Here is a 7,377-nt window from a genome sequence, read left to right on the forward strand (position 1 = left end):
CAGGCTGAATGGCACAGATTGTATTACGCAGTACGCACTATTTAAATGAACCAGTTTATCTACATTATATTTAGTTGATTGTATTTAATTATCAAAATGAACAGGCTGCAATGTTTGCAATTCTGTATGTGTGAGCGTGATGCGCCGGCAAGATCGAAAACTGAAAACAAACAACAACAACAACAACAAAATAATTTTTTATTATATGGATCATTCAAAACTGCTATGTGTTTACATTTATTTTAATTTATTTTATATCGGTTTCCTTTCCATTAACTTTTGTAGAGTGCGCCACACATAAATTAACCAAATATCTCAGCAGCATATGTGACTTGTTTGTTTTTCTTTCATTTGTTTAATCTAATTAGGCTATTTAAGTCAAATATATTCCATGTATTTATTCGTTTTATATACAGACGATGATAAAAACAGATTTTGTTGTTTTTAGTTAAACCTTTTTGTTGTTGTTTTTGTTTTTTTGCATGTCTGTGCTTGTCCGCCACTTTCTCTTCTCCGCCCCGCAGCTCTCTCAGTTAGTTTAGTGCTAGTGGCACCAGTCCTGGTCTTTCCATGAGTTACTCGTGCTATCTGAGAGTTTGGTGTCGAACATAAATTGCACCTGGCTATGCATTCTTGTCCTTTTCTCTGCTGAACTGAAAATAACGGGAGTGCATCCATCTCACAAATGTAGAGTAGGCCTCCGCATCTCAACCATCGAATTCCAGCAACAGCAAATAGACGAACTAGTTTACACACAGATTTGTTTCTCTGGTGCAGTTTTGTGGTGTTGGTAAATTCACCACGTAATTTTGCTTTAAAATATGTCGTTGTAACTTGCGTTACTCAGATTGTAACGAGTACAATACTACCCAAATTTTATTGGTAATGCGTTATATTTCTGCGCTACAGAAAAAAGTAATATACTGCTGTAATATTATTACTTTTGTAATGCGTTACTCCCAACACTGGGAATGAATGTATACATTATACAAGTTCTAATTATATGACCAGTACCTGTATTTGCATTTCTCTGGCAAGAAAATTATGTGTGTGTGTATATATATGTATATATGTATATATATATATATATATATATATACAGCTTATCTTAAATGTATTATTAAATACATTTATTAAATATTAAATATTTTTAAAAATACTATACAATACATATTTTAAATATATTTACATATTTTCAAAATAAACAGAGCCTCCCATAATGTAGTTTTTGAAATTTCAGCTGCACCATTTGTGCATTTGTGTACAACAAAAACTCAAAAAATCTCTTTGGACAGAAATGTAAGAAATTCATCATCTGATAGTAACAGAGAGTTTAACCTCCACGGTCTAAAACGTAAGTGGTAACTGAGTAAACTGAGCTTATATGAAGAAGGGGCATAGTCCGATATTACAATGCTGTGATATTCAGTTAAATGTTTAATAATAATAATAATAAAAATAATAAAACATTATCATGTGTATTTAGTGATTTGAATTATGAGGACTGTATGTTGGGGATGAGGCCTGAACCCTGAATACACACCACATTAATAGGACATTGGGTTATTGCTCATGATGGAGGTAAACCAGTGGAAACATAATGTAACAGTCATGTGTGTCTGTGTGCCAGTTTGACTGCTGTGGCATCGGTGAACCGGTTCATCGGTCGGTGCGTGACACCTGTCCAGAAGGCACTTCGAAAGTAAGTCACTTCTTGTTTGTCTTAAAGCCTGTTCACACCAAAAACTATAACCATACATATATAACAATAAGTATATTAGCCTTCACACCAAGGGACAATAACTATGATGATAACTATAGTGGAACACACACCAGCTGATAATAAATATATTAGGGTTCGCACAATAACTATAGTAGTATTTACACCAGCAGAAGATAACTATAACAATATTTGTGTTTACATCAGATGACTATAAAGATACAGAGATGGGTAGTCCAGGGGTCTGAAAGTAAATGTTCTGCCACATGTTTATTCCATCCAGCTGATTTCACCAGAGGTGGAACCAAGCCAGTTATTGCAGGCCCAAGCAAGTCCCAAGTCAAATCCCAAGTCCTCAAAGAGTTAAAGTTAATAAGATCATTAAGTGACTAATTAAATGATGATTGTGCATTAGTGATGAACACCTGCTGTTAACAATCAACATCACTGAAGAAAAGAGAAACAAAAAAACTACAAACTGACTTTAGCCACAGCCTTGAATGGAATCAGCTGTTAAAAATAAACAACACAATGCCACCATAACTGTGGTCAAGGTTTGCTTTAGTTTGTCTCTTGAAAGGATCCACTCGCCGACCCAAAAGCGGAGTCCAACAACCTGGTCAAAGGTTTAATGCATGTTCAGTCTTTTCACAGCGCTTCTGCAAAGTTTTGATTTACCAAGATTTAGTTTTGATTTTAATCTAGCTCCGTATTAATCTGACTCCAATTTCAAGTGATCATTAAATTTATACTGTATTTCCAATTGGAAGCTGATCACAAATTTTGATTGTGTATTAATTTAGAAATTTGATTATTCTGGAAATCCCATTCTTTCAATTATTCATTCATTAATGACCTGGTATTGCTTTGAAATTTACTCGGCCAATTAGCAGTGATGGGCAAGCTAACAGTTACTCTTCATTAAATGAAGCTTAACTTAAACAAATAAAACAGGGAAAACACAAAATTTGTAAATAAAATCATTTTATACATATAATTGAATAACAGTCTATATATGAATGGGTGTTCGTCAACTGATTGCATGCCATCAGAGTTTACAGTGTTGACAGCTTTGTAAAAAATAGCCTAATGGAAGTGCTGTAGTTTTGCTGTATATAGCTACTGAAATACGACAGACCGCACAAAAACAGCACTTTAAATTACTGCCGTTTTTGAACGAAGATAGTGATTGATTTCATGAATACAGGAGCCTGTTTTTTTAATTGTCAGAATCTATAGTACATAACAAATACAAAAATAAAAACAAATCACAAACATTTGCAGTCAAGACTGTGAATAAAAGACAAGTGCGGAATGTAAGCCAGATTTGGCCCAGACCCTGTTACTGTCTGGGAAGCAAAGCTAAATTCTATTGTAAATTTGTTAACTGACAGTAAGAATATTTAACTGAATCAAGCGGCTATTTTCGTTTGCTGAAGGTTTTTAAAAAAAAAAACACATTAACATAAATTGTACGTCTTTGAGAGGAAAAATTAAACTGACAGGTCACAGCGGCTATAGGCCTATAAGTCACATTTTATTATATTCTAAAATAAACAGGCCTACAGCGTAATGTTATAATGTTTTGACATTATTTCCCTCACTCCACAACAAATCCTTGAACTTTAACCTTATTCAGAACAGAACAATGATGAAATAAATAAATAAATTTGCCTAAACAATCCAAAACAAATTTAATGCAAAACTGAAAGTAAAGTTGGGCTTATGTAGACTACCTCTCTCGCCACAATACAAATGTTTCCATATCTGCAATGTATTTGAAGCGAAATTATTATGCATTGGGTAAGCTTTGTACTTCATGCACATCGACGGAAAATATCATGATGAGCAAAAATGTGCCACGGGACCGGTGTTCACGCTGAACTGCACGTAACACACACTATTTAAATTGACTAGTGTAACTTTTGAGTGACTGTGTTTTATTTTTCAAACGAACAGGCTGCAGTGATAGTGCGCGATCAAACAGCTGAATAGCACATTCCGTTATTTTGGTCATAGTAAAGGCATAATTCGATACTGCGAAGTCCAAAGCAGTTTGAAGTGTCAAGAATATTAGCAAAGATTATTATAATTCGTTTAGACTAGAACACTATGCTATGGAACCACGCTGAGATGCTTCAAACTGCGCGCCGCACTTCATTCACGAGAGAGGCGGGATGAATAATACCGTTTGACTGACAGTTTAATGAGCCAATGGCGTCACAAGGTTTAGTGGCGGTGACGTCACTTACTGACCCAGGATCAGTGATCCGTAGCAGTTATATTTCCGATTTGAGCTTAAAGTATAGAAAAATAGATTTTTTTAATAGATTAAAAAAAGAGAAATAAGAGCTTAGCTACTATTTGACTCAGAAAACAGCAACACTACCACCACGCTACTGAGAAATGTAGTTAAGCTAGTAGCATCACTAGTTGTAGCGACACTACTGCCCAACACTGCCAATTAGTGAACCCACGACGCAAGCTCGCCAGTTCTGGACTTACTCAGAGGATGAGGAGTGATTATAAGGCATCTTAAGTGGACCGCACCCTGCAAGCCCATACTATAGAGTGCCTCTTTCCTAAAATAACGAGAACTACAACGTGTTAAGCCAGTGACAGTCAGAAATCGGAAGCCCTAATGGTGTTCCCCATGGTTCATCCATTGGTACCTCGGTATGACCTGCCCTGGATGCAGAATTACGGAAAATACCAAATTGCAATTTAATCTACTGGAAATAATGAATTAGAGAAATTCCAGAACAACTCAAAATTAACATTTATTTTTGTCAGGTAAAAAATGTATCATGCCAATTACACAATTAAACAATGAGAATCCAATTCAATTTCAATTTAGATAAATACATAACCTCAATCGCTCAAAGATGTATCTAAGAGTGGGAGATGCATAGTTAGAGAGAGACACACTGCCGCATGAGAGAGCTGGAGGTTTAGCTCCATAAACTCTCATACAGTGTGGGGGTTGGAGGTTCTAAGCCCCTAAGGAGAAAACACATGCCTTAGCAGCAAACCCAATTCTATAAAAGTTTTCAATCTTTCTTACAGTATATGTAACTGCTGTGAAATTGAGACCATTTTACCATAAATGTATATTTTTATCATTATAGCTATCATCCATGGTGTGAAGGGGCCTTAAAAAAACATTTCTGAATGTGTAATGTTTGAAGGGCGAAGCAGATGCTCATCTGTGTGTGTGTGTGTGTTTGTGTGTTAGCGCTGCCCCGATGCGATCAGGGACATGTTCAAGTCAAAAGCGCCTCTGGTGTTGGGTGGGTTCCTAGGGATGGCAGGAATCATGGTGAGTCAATCTGAACACATATTGAAGTTTAAATTAGTTCAGATCCACACACACAGGAAATGTGTCCAGTGCTGCACAAATGCTGATAGTCTGTCTTTGTGTATTTGTCTAAATATGTTCCTGCTCTTCCTCAGATGTTGGCACTGGTGTGCAGTGTCTTCCTCAGCAGACTTCCTAAGCAGACTCATGGATTCTCTCCTGAATTTGTAGCCTATTGGGAAAGGGTACATAGGGATTGTATTCAAGATTTGTGTCTTACATTAGTGAAAAGTTAGTAGTTAACACCTATGCAGGTAATGCACGGTTACCATGGACACAAACTAGTGCTGGGCAGTTTGACCAAAAATCTGAATGACTTTTTTTTTTGTTTTGTTTTGTTTTGTTTTTGGATTCTGATGGTTTCACAGTTTATCATGGGTTGTCCCAGGGTGGGCCTTAATAAAAGTCAAAATGCATGAAACAACTATAGAACCACTTTGATCTCTGTCCAAAGAAAGATGCTAAATGTAACATGTGCAGTTTTTAATGTGAATTAGATCATTTTATATAATTTTACAATTTAAAGCAAAGTATGGTCTGGTTTTAGCTTTGTGAAATTATGCTACGTAAAACATATCTGCATGAAACAAAAACAGCAGAAGGACTGAATGAAAATGCCAGCAGGTGGCGCTTGTTGAGCAGCAGCAATACAGAGGCCAAGGGGGCAGCATTTAAACCACATAAAATGAAAAGGGCCACAAATTATAATTTGCTTTTTAAGACTTTAAGGCAATATTTTTTGCAACAAAATGTTGCAAATTTGAGAGCTCATATACAGGTTACAGATTACATTGAGCTGTCACCTTCAAACCCAACACCTCTTGGACTACATTCAGTCATGTGTCTCTACAAACTGTCAAGGAGGTGATCACAAAATGAAAGCTCTCACTGATCCCTCTGTTTTAAAAACTTATCGGCCAATTTTGGCTTTACCATTTATTTTGAAAGTAATGGCTTTAGTCTTTTTAAACTAATAATCACATCTTTGAAAAATTTCAATCTGGGTTCAAATATGAGATTTGTGGTAAAAACTGGAAGTTTTCTTTCGACCCCAGGCCATTTAACCTGCAGAGTTCCACTGGGTTCTATCTTGTTTGCGGCTCTCTTCTCTCTATCTTCTTCCTCTGGGCTCTAGCATTAGAAAACACAACGTCTCCTTTCACTGTTACGCCGATGATCTACAAAATGACAAAGAATACAAATTTTACTTTTGATACTCTTACTGTTTGTCTTGCTGATGTCAAAAAAATTTCTGTTCTTGAACTCTGATAAAACCGAAGTTGTTATTTTTAGTCTCCCTGAACACAGGGCACGTATTCAACTCAATTTCGGGGCCTTAAATTCCTTCATCTCTCCCTGTGTCCTGAATCTGGGGGTGGTGTTTAACGACTCCTTAAAATTTGATAATCAAATTAGTGCTGCAGTAGGTAGCTTCTTTTATCTCCGTTCCCTTTCTAAAATCAAGTCAGTTCTCTCAAAAAGCTCTCTAGAGGTGGCTATCCATGCCTTTATTATGTCTCGACTGCACTATTGCAACTCTCTCTACTTTGGTATGGTATATCTAAGTCACAAATCTCTCGGTTAGAAGTGATTCAAAATGCAGCAGCGCGATTCCTGAAGGGGAGTAAAAAGTTTGATCATGCCACTCCCCTTGCGATCATTGCATTGGCTGCCAGTTCATTATCGAATTGAGTTTAAAATCCTACTACTTTAGGTGCGTTCACGCCATATTGGAATTCCCGTAATTTACGAGATTCCAACTTGTAAAAGCGTTCACATAGGCTCAGTTTAGATGTTGACAGTAGGTGAGTTCGACTTAACACAGCGCTGCGCAGATCGATCAAATTCTGACTTGAAGCAGTGCATGCCAGTTAGAAATTGTGTCTGACTTGAGACGGTGCCAACGGCACGTGACTGTCACGAGTGGCATCAAAATACCGCGATAGTGATTCGAGACCAGCCGGCTAACTCAGCCGCTGCAGTTTATTCAGCGCGACTGCAGGAGCTTTGATGATGACACAGCTGTTTCAGGATTGGTCAGATTGGCAGCATGACAGCAATCATGTGTGTTTCGTGTTTATTCTAACCATTTTTATTCCAATAATGGCCACAAATTTAGAACAGTAAATGTGTTTTTAGAACAGTAAAAGCTTGTACTGTAGTCGCAATGTTATTTTAACTCACGTTTATCATAAAACATGGATGAAAGCATATAAACCCCCACTTTATTAGTATTTAAAGAGTATATGATTATGTTGAACTTTATTCTTAAACAGATGGCGCTGTATTTAGCAGTATA

General features: G+C 36.7%; 1 long non-coding RNA gene across 1 annotated transcript; it reads left to right on the top strand.

Annotated features, from left to right (window-relative positions):
* Positions 1–1,557: 1,557 nt before the first annotated feature.
* LOC127157896 (uncharacterized) lies at positions 1,558–6,032 on the top strand. The gene is made up of 3 exons (XR_007826019.1): positions 1,558–1,702; positions 4,956–5,039; positions 5,174–6,032. It is a non-coding gene; the product is annotated as an uncharacterized LOC127157896 (long non-coding RNA).
* The last annotated feature ends 1,345 nt before the right edge of the window (positions 6,033–7,377 follow it).

The sequence above is a fragment of the Labeo rohita genome, unplaced genomic scaffold (assembly GCF_022985175.1).
Source record: "Labeo rohita strain BAU-BD-2019 unplaced genomic scaffold, IGBB_LRoh.1.0 scaffold_1242, whole genome shotgun sequence".
NCBI lineage: Eukaryota > Metazoa > Chordata > Actinopteri > Cypriniformes > Cyprinidae > Labeo > Labeo rohita.